This window comes from Calliopsis andreniformis, chromosome 11 (genome assembly GCF_051401765.1).
Source record: "Calliopsis andreniformis isolate RMS-2024a chromosome 11, iyCalAndr_principal, whole genome shotgun sequence".
Taxonomy (NCBI): domain Eukaryota; kingdom Metazoa; phylum Arthropoda; class Insecta; order Hymenoptera; family Andrenidae; genus Calliopsis; species Calliopsis andreniformis.
Window position 1 is genome coordinate 17,073,906 of NC_135072.1, and position 17,756 is coordinate 17,091,661.

The following is a 17,756-nucleotide window of genomic DNA, read 5'->3' on the forward strand; positions in this document are numbered from 1 at the left end:
CGCGGAACGTAGAAATGACTATAACTTTCACACTGGTAGCAATTATTCGTTTTATACAATGGAAAAACTGTTCTATTTATTATGCATTTTATGCTTCGGGCGTTGACTTCTAAGGCCCTAACTGATTGAACTGGTGGAGCAACGCCCTAGAGTGAAGCCTAGATTGCCCGGAACGTTGAAATAACCATAACTTTCACGCTGGTTGCTATTATTCGTTTTATACGATGTAAAAGCTGTTTTATTTATATCGTATTTTATGCTTCTGGCGTTGACTACTTAGGGCCTAATTATTCGACCTGGTGGAGCAACGCCCTAGAGTCAAACCTAGGTTGCCCGGAACGTAGAAATGACCATTACATACACACTGGTTGCAATTATTCCTGTTATACGATGGAAAAACTGATGTATTTTTATTGTATTCTGTGCTTCTGGCGTTTAATTCTAAGTCGCTAGCTATTTGATCTGGTGGAACAACGACATAGAGTGATGCCTAGGTTGCCCGGAACGTAGAAATGACAATTAATTTCACACTGTTTGGTATTATTCATTTTGAACGATGGAAAAGCTGTTGTATTTATATTGTATTTTATGCCTCTGGCGTTGACTTCTAAGGCCGTAGCTATTAGATGCGGTGGAGCGACGCCCTAGAGTGACGCCTAGATTGCCCGGAACGTAGAAATGACCATTACTTTCACACTGTTTGCAATTATTTGTTTTATACGATGGAAAAGCTGTTGTATTTATATCGTATTTTATGCTTCTGGCGTTGACATCTTAGGCCCTAACTATTCCATCTGGTGGAACAACGCCCTAGGGTGAAGCCTACGTTGCCCGGAAAGTACAAATGACCATAACTTTCACACTGGTAGCAATTATTCGTTTTATACGATGGAAAAACTGTTCTATTTATTTTGTATTTTATGTTTCGGGCGTTGACTTCTAAGGCCCTAACTACTCGATCTGGTAGAGCAACGCCCTAGGGTGAAGCCTAGGTTGCCCAGAACCTAGAAATGACCATAGCTTTTACACTGGCAGCAATTTTTCGTTTTATACAATGGAAAAACCGTTCTATTTATTTTGTATATTATGCTTCGGGCGTTGACTTCTAAGGCCCTAACTGTTTGATCTGGTGGATCATCGCCGTAGAGTGAAGCCTAGGTTGCCCGGAACGTTGAAATGACCATAACTTTCACACTGGTTGCTATTATTCGTTTTATACGATGGAAAAACTGTTATATTAAATTGTATTTAATCTTCTGGCGTTGACTGCTGAGGCCGTTGCTATTCGATGTGGTGGAAGAACGCCATAGAGTGAAACCTAGGTAGCCCGGAAAGTAGAAATGACCATAACTTTCACACTGGTAGCAATTATTCGTTTTATACGATGGAAAAACTGTTCTATTTATTTTATACTTTATGCTTCGGGCGTTGACTTCTAAGGCCCTAACTATTCGATCTGGTGGAGCAACGCCCTAGAGTGAAGCCTAGGTTGCCCGGTACGTAGAAATGACCATCACTATCAAACTGGTTGCAATTATTTGTTTTATACGATGGAAATGCTGTTGTATTTATATCGTATTTTATGCTTCTGGCGTTGACTTCTTAGGCCGTATCTATTCGGTCTGGTGCAGCAACGCCCTGGAGTGAAACCTAGGTTGCCAGGAACGTAGAATTGGCCATCACTTTCAAACTGGTTGCAATTATTCCTGATATATGATGGAAACACTGTTGTATTTTTTTTGCATTTTATGGTTCGGGCGCTGACTACTAAGGCCCTAACTATTCAATCTGTTGGAGCAACGCCCTAGGGTGAAGCCTAGGTTGCTCGGAAAGTAGAAATGTCCATAAGTTTCATACTGGTTGCAATTATTCGTTTTATACGATGGAAAAACTGTTGTATTTATATTGTATTTTATGCTTCTGGCGTTGACTTCTAAGGCACTAGCTATTCGGTCTGGTGGACCAACGCCCTAGAGTGAAGCCTAGGTTGCCCGGAACGTAGAATTGGCCATCACTTTCAAACTGGTAGCAATTATTCCTGATACATGATGGAAACACTGTTGTATTTTTTTTGCATTTTATGGTTCGGGCGTTGACTTCTAAGGCCCTAACTATTCAATCTGTTGGAGCAACGCCCTAGGGTGAAGCCTAGGTTGCTCGAAAAGTAGAAATGTCCATAAGTTTCATACTGGTTGCAATTATTCGTTTTATACGATGGAAAAACTGTTGTATTTATATTGTATTTTATGCTTCTGGCGTTGACTTCTAAGGCACTAACTATTCGATCTGGTGGAGCAACGCAATAGAGCGAAGCCTAGGTTGCCGGAACGTAGAATTGGCCATCACTTTCAAACTGGTTGCAATTATTCCTGATATATGATGGATACACTGTTGTATTTTTATTGCATTTTGCGCTTCGGGCGTTGACTTCTAAGGCCCTAACTATTCAATCTGTTGGACCAACGCCCTAGGGTGAAGCCCAGGTTGCTCGGAAAGTAGAAATATCCATAAGTTTCATACTGGTTGCAATTATTCGTTTTATACGATGGAAAAACTGTTGTATTTATATTGTATTTTATGCTTCTGGCGTTGACTTCTAAGGCACTAACTATTCGATCTGGTGGAGCGACGCAATAGAGTGATGCCTAGGTTGCCCGGAACGTAGAATTGGCCATCACTTTCAAACTGGTTGCAATTATTCCTGTTATATGATGGATACACTGCTGTATTTTTATTGCATTTTATGCTTCGGGCGTTGACTTCTAAGGCCCTAACTATTCAATCTGTTGGACCAACGCCCTAGGGTGAAGACTAGCTTGCTCGGAAAGTAGAAATGACCATAAGTTTCATACTGGTTGCAATTATTCGTCTTATACGATGGAAAAGCTGTTGTATTTATATCGTATTTTATGCTTCTGGCGTTGACTTCTTAGGCCGTAACTATTCGGTCTGGTGGAGCACCGCCCTGGAGTGAAACCTAGGTTGCCCGGAACGTACAATTGGCCATCACTTTCCAACTGGTTGCAATTATTCCTGTTATATGATGGATACACTGTTGTATTTTTATTGCATTTTATGCTTCGGGCGTTGACTTCTAAGGCCCTAACTACTCAATCTGTTGGACCAACGCTCTAGGGTGAAGCCTAGCTTGCTCGGAAAGTAGAAATGACCATAAGTTTCATACTGGTTGCAATTATTCGTTTTATACGATGGAAATGCTGTTGTATTTATATCGTATTTTATGCTTCTGGCGTTGACTTCTTAGGCCGTATCTATTCGGTCTGGTGCAGCAACGCCCTGGAGTGAAACCTAGGTTGCCAGGAACGTAGAATTGGCCATCACTTTCAAACTGGTTGCAATTATTCCTGATATATGATGGAAACACTGTTGTATTTTTTTTGCATTTTATGGTTCGGGCGCTGACTACTAAGGCCCTAACTAATCAATCTGTTGGAGCAACGCCCTAGGGTGAAGCCTAGGTTGCTCGGAAAGTAGAAATGTCCATAAGTTTCATACTGGTTGCAATTATTCGTTTTATACGATGGAAAAACTGTTGTATTTATATTGTATTTTATGCTTCTGGCGTTGACTTCTAAGGCACTAGCTATTCGGTCTGGTGGACCAACGCCCTAGAGTGAAGCCTAGGTTGCCCGGAACGTAGAATTGGCCATCACTTTCAAACTGGTAGCAATTATTCCTGATACATGATGGAAACACTGTTGTATTTTTTTTGCATTTTATGGTTCGGGCGCTGACTACTAAGGCCCTAACTATTCAATCTGTTGGAGCAACGCCCTAGGGTGAAGCCTAGGTTGCTCGGAAAGTAGAAATGTCCATAAGTTTCATACTGGTTGCAATTATTCGTTTTATACGATGGAAAAACTGTTGTATTTATATTGTATTTTATGCTTCTGGCGTTGACTTCTAAGGCACTAGCTATTCGGTCTGGTGGACCAACGCCCTAGAGTGAAGCCTAGGTTGCCCGGAACGTAGAATTGGCCATCACTTTCAAACTGGTAGCAATTATTCCTGATACATGATGGAAACACTGTTGTATTTTTTTTGCATTTTATGGTTCGGGCATTGACTTCTAAGGCCCTAACTATTCAATCTGTTGGAGCAACGCCCTAGGGTGAAGCCTAGGTTGCTCGAAAAGTAGAAATGTCCATAAGTTTCATACTGGTTGCAATTATTCGTTTTATACGATGGAAAAACTGTTGTATTTATATTGTATTTTATGCTTCTGGCGTTGACTTCTAAGGCACTAACTATTCGATCTGGTGGAGCAACGCAATAGAGCGAAGCCTAGGTTGCCGGAACGTAGAATTGGCCATCACTTTCAAACTGGTTGCAATTATTCCTGATATATGATGGATACACTGTTGTATTTTTATTGCATTTTGCGCTTCGGGCGTTGACTTCTAAGGCCCTAACTATACAATCTGTTGGAGCAACGCCCTAGGGTGAAGCCTAGGTTGCTCGGAAAGTAGAAATATCCATAAGTTTCATACTGGTTGCAATTATTCGTTTTATACGATGGAAAAACTGTTGTATTTATATTGTATTTTATGCTTCTGGCGTTGACTTCTAAGGCACTAACTATTCGATCTGGTGGAGCGACGCAATAGAGTGATGCCTAGGTTGCCCGGAACGTAGAATTGGCCATCACGTTCAAACTGGTTGCAATTATTCCTGTTATATGATGGATGCACTGTTGTATTTTTATTGCATTTTATGCTTCGGGCGTTGACTTCTAAGGCCCTAACTATTCAATCTGTTGGACCAACGCCCTAGGGTGAAGGCTAGCTTGCTCGGAAAGTAGAAATGACCATAAGTTTCATACTGGTTGCAATTATTCGTTTTATACGATGGAAATGCTGTTGTATTTATATTGTATTTTATGCTTCTGGCGTTGACTTCTTAGGCCGTAACTATTCGGTCTGGTGCAGCAACGCCCTGGAGTGAAACCTAGGTTGCCAGGAACGTAGAATTGGCCATCACTTTCAAACTGGTTGCAATTATTCATGATATATGATGGAAACACTGTTGTATTTTTTTTGCATTTTATGGTTCGGGCGCTGACTACTAAGGCCCTAACTATTCAATCTGTTGGAGCAACGCCCTAGGGTGAAGCCTAGGTTGCTCGGAAAGTAGAAATGTCCATAAGTTTCATACTGGTTGCAATTATTCGTTTTATACGATGGAAAAGCTGTTGTATTTATATCGTATTTTATGCTTCTGGCGTTGACTTCTTAGGCCGTAACTATTCGGTCTGGTAGAGAAACGCCCTGGAGTGAAACCTAGGTTGCCCGGAACGTAGAATTGGCCATCACTCTCAAACTGGTTGCAATTATTCCTGATATATGATGGAAACACTGTTGTATTTTTTTTGCATTTTATAGTTCGGGCGTTGACTTCTAAGGCCCTAACTACTCAATCTGTTGGAGCAACGCCCTAGGGTGAAGCCTAGGTTCCTCGGAAAGTAGAAATGACCATAAGTTTCATACTGGTTGCAATTATTCGTTTTATACGATGGAAAAACTGTTGTATTTATATTGTATTTTATGCTTCTGGCGTTGACTTCTAAGGCACTAACTATTCGATCTGGTGGAGCAACGCCCTAGAGTGAAGCCTAGGTTGCCCGGAACGTAGAATTGGCCATCACTTTCAAACTGGTTGCAATTATACCTGTTATATGATGGAAACACTGCTGTATTTTTTTTTGCATTTTATGGATCGGGCGTTGACTTCTAAGGCCCTAACTATTCAATCCGTTGGAGCAACGCCCTAGGGTGAAGCCTAGGTTGCTCGGAAAGTAGAAATGTCCATAAGTTTCATACTGGTTGCAATTATTCGTTTTATACGATGGAAAAACTGTTGTATTTATATTGTATTTTATGCTTCTGGCGTTGACTTCTAAGGCACTAACTATTCGATCTGGTGGAGCAACGCAATAGAGTGATGCCCAGGTTGCCCGGAACGTAGAATGGGCCACCAATTTCAAACTGGTTGCAATTATACCTGTTATATGATGGAAACACTGCTGTATTTTTTTTGCATTTTATGGTTCGGGCGTTGACTTCTAAGGCCCTAACTATTCAATCTGTTGGACCAACGCCCTAGGGTGTAGTCTAGCTTGCTCGGAAAGTAGAAATGACCATAAATTTCATCCTGGTTGCAACTATTCGTTTTATACGATGGAAAAGCTGTTGTATTTATATCGTATTTTATGCTTCTGGCGTTGACTTCTTGGGCCGTAACTATTCGGTCTGGTGGAGCAACGCCCTGGAGTGAAACCTAGGTTGCCCGGAACGTAGAATGGGCCATCACTTTCAAACTGGTTGCAATTATTCCTGATATATGATGGAAACACTGTTGCATTTTTTTTGCATTTTATGGTTCAGGCGTTGACTTCTAAGGACCTAACTATTCAATCTGTTGGAACAACGCAATAGAGTGATGCCCAGGTTGCCCGGAACGTAGAATGGGCCACCAATTTCAAACTGGTTGCAATTATACCTGTTATATGATGGAAACACTGCTGTATTTTTTTTGCATTTTATGGTTCGGGCGCTGGCTTCTGAGGCCCTAACTATTCAATCCGTTGGAGCAACGCCCTAGGGTGAAGCCTAGGTTGCTCGGAAAGTAGAAATGACCATAGGTTTCATACTGGTTGCAATTATTCGTTTTATACGATGGAAAAACTGTTGTATTTATATTGTATTTTATGCTTCTGGCGTTGACTTCTAAGGAGCTAACTATTCGATCTGGTGGAGCAACGCAATAGAGTGATGCCTAGGTTGCCCGGAGCGTAGAATTGGCCATCAATTTCAAACTGGTTGCAATTATACCTGTTATATGATGGAAACACTGCTGTATTTTTTTTTGCATTGAATGGCTCGGGCGCTGACTTCTAAGGCCCTAACTATTCAATCCGTTGAAGCAACGCCCTAGGGTGAAGCCTGGGTTGCTCGGAAAGTAGAAACGACCATAAGTTTCATACTGGTTGCAATTATTCGCTTTATACGATGGAAAAACTGTTGTATTTATATTGTATTTTATGCTTCTGGCGTTGACTTCTAAGGCACTAACTATTCGATCTGGTGGAGCAACGACCTAGGGTGAAGCCTAGCTTGCTCGGAAAGTAGAAATGACTATAATTTTCATACTGGTTGCAATTATTCGTTTTATACGATGGAAAAGCTGTTGTATTTATATCGTATTTTATGCTTCTGGCGTTGACTTCTTAGGCCGTAACTATTCGGTCTGGTGGAGCAACGCCCTAGAGTGAAGCCTAGGTTGCCCGGAACGTAGAATTGGCCATCACTTTCAAACTGGTTGCAATTATTCCTGTTATATGATGGATACACTGTTGTATTTTTATTGCAATTTATGCTTCGGGCGTTGACTTCTAAGGCCCTAACTATTCAATCTGTTGGACCAAAGCCGTAGGGTGAAGGCTAGCTCGCTCGGAAAGTAGAAATGACCATAAGTTTCGTACTGGTTGCAATTATTCGTTTTATACGATGGAAAAGCTGTTGTATTTATATCGTATTTTATGCTTCTGGCGTTGACTTCTTGGGCCGTAACTATTCGGTCTGGTGGAGCAACGCCCTGGAGTGAAACCTAGGTTGCCCGGAACGTAGAATTGGCCATCACTTTCAAACTGGTTGCAATTATTCCTGATATATGATGGAAACACTGTTGTATTTTTTTTTGCATTTTATGGTTCGGGCCTTGACTTCTAAGGCCCTAACTATTCAATCTGATGGAGCAACGACCTAGGGTGAAGCCTAGGTTGCTCGGAAAGTAGAAATGACTATAAGTTTCATCCTGGTTGCAATTATTCGTTTTATACGATGGAAAAGCTGTTGTATTTATATCGTATTTTATGCTTCTGGCGTTGACTTCTTAGGCCGTAACTATTCGGTCTGGTGGAGCAACGCCCTAGAGTGAAGCCTAGGTTGCCCGGAACGTAGAATTGGCCATCACTTTCAAACTGGTTGCAATTATTCCTGTTATATGATGGATACACTGTTGTATTTTTATTGCATTTTATGCTTCGGGCGTTGACTTCTAAGGCCCTAACTATTCAATCTGTTGGGCCAAAGCCCTAGAGTGAAGGCTAGCTTGCTCGGAAAGTAGAAATGACCATAAGTTTCGTACTGGTTGCAATTATTCGTTTTATACGATGGAAAAGCTGTTGTATTTATATCGTATTTTATGCTTCTGGCGTTGACTTCTTATGCCGTAACTATTCGGTCTGGTGGAGCAACGCCCTGGAGTGAAACCTAGGTTGCCCGGAACGTAGAATTGGACATCACTTTCAAACTGGTTGCAATTATTCCTGATATATGATGGAAACGCTGTTGTATTTTTTTTGCATTTAACGGTTCGGGCGTGGACTTCTAAGGCCCTAGCTATTCAATCTGTTGGAGCAACGCCCTAGGGTGAAGCCTAGGTTGCTCGGAAGGTAGAAATATCCATAAGTTTCAAACTGGTTGCTATTATTCGTTTTATACGATGGAAAAACTGTTGTATTTATATTGTATTTTATGCTTCTGGCGTTGACTTCTAAGGCGCTAACTATTCGATCTGGTGGAGCAACGCAATAGAGTGATGCCTAGGTTGCCCGGAACGTAGAATTGGCCATCACTTTCAAACTGGTTGCAATTATTCCTGTTATATGATGGAAACACTGTTGTATTTTTTTTGCATTTTATGGTTCGGGCGTTGACTTCTAAGGCCCTAACTATTCAATCTGTTTGAGCAACGACCTAGGGTGAAGCCTAGGTTGCTCGGAAAGTAGAAATGTCCATAAGTTTCATACTGGTTGCAATTATTCGTTTTATACAATGGAAAAACTGTTGTATTTATATTGTATTCTATGCTTCTGGCCTTGACTTCTTAGGCCGTAACTATTCGGTCTGGTGGAGCAACGCCCTAGAGTGAAGCCTAGGTTGCCCGGAACGTAGAATTGGCCATCACTTTCAAACTGGTTGCAATTATTCCTGTTATATGATGGATACACTGTTGTATTTTTATTGCATTTTATGCTTCGGGCGTTGACTTCTAAGGCCCTAACTATTCAATCTGTTGGACCAAAGCCCTAGGGTGAAGGCTAGCTTGCTCGGAAAGTAGAAATGACCATAAGTTTCGTACTGGTTGCAATTATTCGTTTTATACGATGGAAAAGCTGTTGTATTTATATCGTATTTTATGCTTCTGGCGTTGACTTTTTAGGCCGTAACTATTCGGTCTGGTGGAGCAACGCCATGGAGTGAAACCTAGGTTGCCCGGAACGTAGAATTGGCCATCACTTTCAAACTGGTTGCAATTATTCCTGATATATGATGGGAACGCTGTTGTATTTTTTTTGCATTTAATGGTTCGGGCGTTGACTTCTAAGGACCTAACTATTCAATCTGTTGGAGCAACGCCCTAGGGTGAAGCCTAGGTAGCTCGGAAGGTAGAAATATCCATAAGTTTCACACTGGTTGCAATTATTCGTTTTATACGATGGAAAAACTGTTGTATTTATATTGTATTTTATGCTTCTGTCGTTGACTTCTAAGGCACTAACTATTCGATCTGGTGGAGCAACGCAATAGAGTGAAGCCTAGGTTGCCCGGAACGTAGAATTGGCCATCACTTTCAAACTGGTCGCAATTATTCCTGTTGTATGATGGAAACACTGTTGTATTTTTTTTTGCATTTTATGGTTCGGGCCTTGACTTCTGAGGCCCTAACTATTCAATCTGATGGAGCAACGACCTAGGGTGAAGCCTAGGTTGCTCGGAAAGTAGAAATGACCATAAGTTTCATACTGGTTGCAATTATTCGTTTTATACGATGGAAAAACTGTTGTATTTATATTGTATTTTATGCTTCTGGCGTTGACTTCTAAGGCACTAACTATTTCATCTGATGGAGCAACGCAATAGAGTGAAGCCTAGGTAGCCCGGAACGTAGAATTGGCCAGCACTTTCAAACTGGTTGCAATTATTCCTGTTATATGATGGATACACTGTTGTATTTTTATTGCATTTTATGCTTCGGGCGTTGACTTCTAAGGCCCAAACTATTCAATCTGTTGGACCAACGCCCTAGGGTGAAGGCTAGCTTGCAAGGAAAGTAGAAATGAACATAAGTTTCATACTGGTTGCAATGATTCGTTTTATACGATGGAAAAGCTGTTGTATTTATATCGTATTTTATGCTTCTGGCGTTGACTTCTTAGGCCGTAACTATTCGGTCTGGTGGAGCAACGCCCTGGAGTGAAACCTAGGTTGCCCGGAACGTAGAATTGGCCATCACATTCAAACTGGTTGCAATTATTCCTGATATATGATGGAAACACTGTTGTATTTTTTTTGCATTTTATGGTTCGGGCGCTGGCTTCTAAGGCCCTAACTATTCAATCCGTTGGAGCAACGGCCTAGGGTGAAGCCTAGGTTGCTCGGAAAGTAGAAATGACCATAGGTTTCATACTGGTTGCAATTATTCGTTTTATACGATGGAAAAGCTGTTGTATTTATATCGTATTTTATGCTTCTGGCGTTGACTTCTTGGGCCGTAACTATTCGGTCTGGTGGAGCAACGCCCTGGAGTGAAACCTAGGTTGCCCGGAACGTAGAATTGGCCATCACTTTCAAACAGGTTGCAATTATTCCTGTTATATGATGGATACACTGTTGTATTTTTATTGCAGTTTATGCTTCGGGCGTTGACTTCTAAGGCCCTAACTATTCAATCTGTTGGGCCAAAGCCCTAGGGTGAAGGCTAGCTTGCTCGGAAAGTAGAAATGACCATAAGTTTCGTACTGGTTGCAATTATTCGTTTTATACGATGGAAAAGCTGTTTTATTTATATCGTATTTTATGCTTCTGGCGTTGACTTCTTATGCCGTAACTATTCGGTCTGGTGGAGCAACGCCCTGGAGTGAAACCTAGGTTGCCCGGAACGTAGAATTGGCCATCACTTTCAAACTGGTTGCAAATATTCCTGATATATGATGGAAACGCTGTTGTATTTTTTTTGCATTTAACGGTTCGGGCGTGGACTTCTAAGGCCCTAGCTATTCAATCTGTTGGAGCAACGCCCTAGGGTGAAGCCTAGGTTGCTCGGAAGGTAGAAATATCCATAAGTTTCAAACTGGTTGCTATTATTCGTTTTATACGATGGAAAAACTGTTGTATTTATATTGTATTTTATGCTTCTGGCGTTGACTTCTAAGGCGCTAACTATTCGATCTGGTGGAGCAACGCAATAGAGTGATGCCTAGGTTGCCCGGAACGTAGAATTGGCCATCACTTTCAAACTGGTTGCAATTATTCCTGTTATATGATGGAAACACTGTTGTATTTTTTTTGCATTTTATGGTTCGGGCGTTGACTTCTAAGGCCCTAACTATTCAATCTGTTTGAGCAACGACCTAGGGTGAAGCCTAGGTTGCTCGGAAAGTAGAAATGTCTATAAGTTTCATACTGGTTGCAATTATTCGTTTTATACAATGGAAAAACTGTTGTATTTATATTGTATTTTATGCTTCTGGCGTTGACTTCTAAGGCACTAACTATTCGATCTGGTGGAGCAACGCAATAGAGTGAAGCCTAGGTTGCCCGGAACGTAGAATTGGCCATCACTTTCAAACTGGTTGCAATTATTCCTGTTATATGATGGATACACTGTTGTATTTTTATTGCATTTTATGCTTCGGGCGTTGACTTCTAAGGCCCTAACTATTCAATCTGTTGGACCAAAGCCCTAGGGTGAAGGCTAGCTTGCTCGGAAAGTAGAAATGACCATAAGTTTCGTACTGGTTGCAATTATTCGTTTTATACGATGGAAAAGCTGTTGTATTTATATCGTATTTTATGCTTCTGGCGTTGACTTTTTAGGCCGTAACTATTCGGTCTGGTGGAGCAACGCCCTGGAGTGAAACCTAGGTTGCCCGGAACGTAGAATTGGCCATCACTTTCAAACTGGTTGCAATTATTCCTGATATATGATGGGAACGCTGTTGTATTTTTTTTGCATTTAATGGTTCGGGCGTTGACTTCTAAGGACCTAACTATTCAATCTGTTGGAGCAACGCCCTAGGGTGAAGCCTAGGTAGCTCGGAAGGTAGAAATATCCATAAGTTTCACACTGGTTGCAATTATTCGTTTTATACGATGGAAAAACTGTTGTATTTATATTGTATTTTATGCTTCTGTCGTTGACTTCTAAGGCACTAACTATTCGATCTGGTGGAGCAACGCAATAGAGTGAAGCCTAGGTTGCCCGGAACGTAGAATTGGCCATCACTTTCAAACTGGTCGCAATTATTCCTGTTGTATGATGGAAACACTGTTGTATTTTTTTTTGGATTTTATGGTTCGGGCCTTGACTTCTAAGGCCCTAACTATTCAATCTGATGGAGCAACGACCTAGGGTGAAGCCTAGGTTGCTCGGAAAGTAGAAATGACCATAAGTTTCATACTGGTTGCAATTATTCGTTTTATACGATGGAAAAACTGTTGTATTTATATTGTATTTTATGCTTCTGGCGTTGACTTCTAAGGCACTAACTATTTCATCTGATGGAGCAACGCAATAGAGTGAAGCCTAGGTAGCCCGGAACGTAGAATTGGCCAGCACTTTCAAACTGGTTGCAATTATTCCTGTTATATGATGGATACACTGTTGTATTTTTATTGCATTTTATGCTTCGGGCGTTGACTTCTAAGGCCCTAACTATTCAATCTGTTGGACCAACGCCCTAGGGTGAAGGCTAGCTTGCACGGAAAGTAGAAATGACCATAAGTTTCATACTGGTTGCAATGATTCGTTTTATACGATGGAAAAGCTGTTGTATTTATATCGTATTTTATGCTTCTGGCGTTGACTTCTTAGGCCGTAACTATTCGGTCTGGTGGAGCAACGCCCTGGAGTGAAACCTAGGTTGCCCGGAACGTAGAATTGGCCATCACATTCAAACTGGTTGCAATTATTCCTGATATATGATGGAAACACTGTTGTATTTTTTTTGCATTTTATGGTTCGGGCGCTGGCTTCTAAGGCCCTAACTATTCAATCCGTTGGAGCAACGGCCTAGGGTGAAGCCTAGGTTGCTCGGAAAGTAGAAATGACCATAGGTTTCATACTGGTTGCAATTATTCGTTTTATACGATGGAAAAGCTGTTGTATTTATATCGTATTTTATGCTTCTGGCGTTGACTTCTTGGGCCGTAACTATTCGGTCTGGTGGAGCAACGCCCTGGAGTGAAACCTAGGTTGCCCGGAACGTAGAATTGGCCATCACTTTCAAACTGGTTGCAATTATTCCTGTTATATGATGGATACACTGTTGTATTTTTATTGCATTTTATGCTTCGGGCGTTGACTTCTAAGGACCTAACTATTCAATCTGTTGGGCCAAAGCCCTAGGGTGAAGGCTAGCTTGCTCGGAAAGTAGAAATGACCATAAGTTTCGTACTGGTTGCAATTATTCGTTTTATACGATGGAAAAGCTGTTGTATTTATATCGTATTTTATGCTTCTGGCGTTGACTTCTTATGCCGTAACTATTCGGTCTGGTGGAGCAACGCCCTGGAGTGAAACCTAGGTTGCCCGGAACGTAGAATTGGCCATCACTTTCAAACTGGTTGCAAATATTCCTGATATATGATGGAAACGCTGTTGTATTTTTTTTGCATTTAACGGTTCGGGCGTGGACTTCTAAGGCCCTAGCTATTCAATCTGTTGGAGCAACGCCCTAGGGTGAAGCCTAGGTTGCTCGGAAGGTAGAAATATCCATAAGTTTCAAACTGGTTGCAATTATTCGTTTTATACGATGGAAAAGCTGTTGTATTTATATCGTATTTTATGCTTCTGGCGTTGACTTTTTAGGCCGTAACTATTCGGTCTGGTGGAGCAACGCCCTGGAGTGAAACCTAGGTTGCCCGGAACGTAGAATTGGCCATCACTTTCAAACTGGTTGCAATTATTCCTGATATATGATGGGAACGCTGTTGTATTTTTTTTGCATTTAATGGTTCGGGCGTTGACTTCTAAGGACCTAGCTATTCAATCTGTTGGAGCAACGCCCTAGGGTGAAGCCTAGGTAGCTCGGAAGGTAGAAATATCCATAAGTTTCACACTGGTTGCAATTATTCGTTTTATACGATGGAAAAACTGTCGTATTTATATTGTATTTTATGCTTCTGTCGTTGACTTCTAAGGCACTAACTATTCGATCTGGTGGAGCAACGCAATAGAGTGAAGCCTAGGTTGCCCGGAACGTAGAATTGGCAATCACTTTCAAACTGGTCGCAATTATTCCTGTTGTATGATGGAAACACTGTTGTATTTTTTTTTGCATTTTATGGTTCGGGCCTTGACTTCTAAGGCCCTAACCATTCAATCTGATGGAGCAACGACCTAGGGTGAAGCCTAGGTTGCTCGGAAAGTAGAAATGACCATAAGTTTCATACTGGTTGCAATTATTCGTTTTATACGATGGAAAAACTGTTGTATTTATATTGTATTTTATGCTTCTGGCGTTGACTTCTAAGGCACTAACTATTTCATCTGATGGAGCAACGCAATAGAGTGAAGCCTAGGTAGCCCGGAACGTAGAATTGGCCAGCACTTTCAAACTGGTTGCAATTATTCCTGTTATATGATGGATACACTGTTGTATTTTTATTGCATTTTATGCTTCGGGCGTTGACTTCTAAGGCCCTAACTATTCAATCTGTTGGGCCAAAGCCCTAGGGTGAAGGCTAGCTTGCTCGGAAAGTAGAAATGACCATAAGTTTCGTACTGGTTGCAATTATTCGTTTTATACGATGGAAAAGCTGTTGTATTTATATCGTATTTTATGCTTCTGGCGTTGACTTCTTATGCCGTAACTATTCGGTCTGGTGGAGCAACGCCCTGGAGTGAAACCTAGGTTGCCCGGAACGTAGAATTGGCCATCACTTTCAAACTGGTTGCAAATATTCCTGATATATGATGGAAACGCTGTTGTATTTTTTTTGCATTTAACGGTTCGGGCGTGGACTTCTAAGGCCCTAGCTATTCAATCTGTTGGAGCAACGCCCTAGGGTGAAGCCTAGGTTGCTCGGAAGGTAGAAATATCCATAAGTTTCAAACTGGTTGCAATTATTCGTTTTATACGATGGAAAAGCTGTTGTATTTATATCGTATTTTATGCTTCTGGCGTTGACTTTTTAGGCCGTAACTATTCGGTCTGGTGGAGCAACGCCCTGGAGTGAAACCTAGGTTGCCCGGAACGTAGAATTGGCCATCACTTTCAAACTGGTTGCAATTATTCCTGATATATGATGGGAACGCTGTTGTATTTTTTTTGCATTTAATGGTTCGGGCGTTGACTTCAAAGGACCTAGCTATTCAATCTGTTGGAGCAACGCCCTAGGGTGAAGCCTAGGTAGCTCGGAAGGTAGAAATATCCATAAGTTTCACACTGGTTGCAATTATTCGTTTTATACGATGGAAAAACTGTCGTATTTATATTGTATTTTATGCTTCTGTCGTTGACTTCTAAGGCACTAACTATTCGATCTGGTGGAGCAACGCAATAGAGTGAAGCCTAGGTTGCCCGGAACGTAGAATTGGCAATCACTTTCAAACTGGTCGCAATTATTCCTGTTGTATGATGGAAACACTGTTGTATTTTTTTTTGCATTTTATGGTTCGGGCCTTGACTTCTAAGGCCCTAACTATTCAATCTGATGGAGCAACGACCTAGGGTGAAGCCTAGGTTGCTCGGAAAGTAGAAATGACCATAAGTTTCATACTGGTTGCAATTATTCGTTTTATACGATGGAAAAACTGTTGTATTTATATTGTATTTTATGCTTCTGGCGTTGACTTCTAAGGCACTAACTATTTCATCTGATGGAGCAACGCAATAGAGTGAAGCCTAGGTAGCCCGGAACGTAGAATTGGCCAGCACTTTCAAACTGGTTGCAATTATTCCTGTTATATGATGGATACACTGTTGTATTTTTATTGCATTTTATGCTTCGGGCGTTGACTTCTAAGGCCCTAACTATTCAATCTGTTGGACCAACGCCCTAGGGTGAAGGCTAGCTTGCACGGAAAGTAGAAATGACCATAAGTTTCATACTGGTTGCAATGATTCGTTTTATACGATGGAAAAGCTGTTGTATTTATATCGTATTTTATGCTTCTGGCGTTGACTTCTTAGGCCGTAACTATTCGGTCTGGTGGAGCAACGCCCTGGAGTGGAACCTAGGTTGCCCGGAACGTAGAATTGGCCATCACATTCAAACTGGTTGCAATTATTCCTGATATATGATGGAAACGCTGTTGTATTTTTTTTGCATTTAATGGTTCGGGCGTTGACTTCTAAGGCCCTAACTATTCAACCTGTTGGAGCAACGCCCTAGGGTGAAGCCTAGGTTGCTCGGAAGGTAGAAATATCCATAAGTTTCATACTGGTTGCAATTATTCGTTTTATACGATGGAAAAACTGTTGTATTTATATCGTATTTTATGCTTCTGGCGTTGACTTCTTAGGCCGTAACTATTCGGTCTGGTGGAGCAACGCCCTAGAGTGAAGCCTCGGTTGCCCGGAACGTAGAATTGGCCATCACTTTCAAACTGGTTGCAATTATTCCTGTTATATGATGGATAGACTGTTGTATTTTTATTGCATTTTATGCTTCGGGCGTTGACTTCTAAGGCCCTAACTATTCAATCTGTTGGACCAACGCCCTAGGGTGAAGGCTAGCTTGCACGGAAAGTAGAAATGACCATAAGTTTCATACTGGTTGCAATGATTCGTTTTATACGATGGAAAAGCTGTTGCATTTATATCGTATTTTATGCTTCTGGCGTTGACTTCTTAGGCCGTAACTATTCCGTCTGGTGGAGCAACGCCCTGGAGTGAAACCTAGGTTGCCCGGAACGTAGAATTGGCCATCACATTCAAACTGGTTGCAATTATTCCTGATATATGATGGAAACGCTGTTGTATTTTTTTTGCATTTAATGGTTCGGGCGTTGACTTCTAAGGCCCTAACTATTCAACCTGTTGGAGCAACGCCCTAGGGTGAAGCCTAGGTTGCTCGGAAGGTAGAAATATCCATAAGTTTCATACTGGTTGCAATTATTCGTTTTATACGATGGAAAAACTGTTGTATTTATATCGTATTTTATGCTTCTGGCGTTGACTTCTTAGGCCGTAACTATTCGGTCTGGTGGAGCAACGCCCTAGAGTGAAGCCTCGGTTGCCCGGAACGTAGAATTGGCCATCACTTTCAAACTGGTTGCAATTATTCCTGTTATATGATGGATACACTGTTGTATTTTTATTGCATTTTATGCTTCGGGCGTTGACTTCTAAGGCCCTAACTATTCAATCTGTTGGAGCAATGCCCCAGGGTGAAGCCTAGGTTGCTCGGAAGGTAGAAATATCCATAAGTTTCATACTGGTTGCAATTATTCGTTTTATACGATGGAAAAGCTGTTGTATTTATATTGTATTTTATGCTTCTGTCGTTGACTTCTAATGCACTAACTATTCGATCTGGTGGAGCAACGCAATAGAGTGAAGCCTAGGTTGCCCGGAACGTAGAATTGGCCATCACTTTCAAACTGGTCGCAATTATTCCTGTTGTATGATGGAAACACTGTTGTATTTTTTTTTGCATTTTATGGTTCGGGCCTTGACTTCTAAGGCCCTAACTATTCAATCTGATGGAGCAGCGACCTAGGGTGAA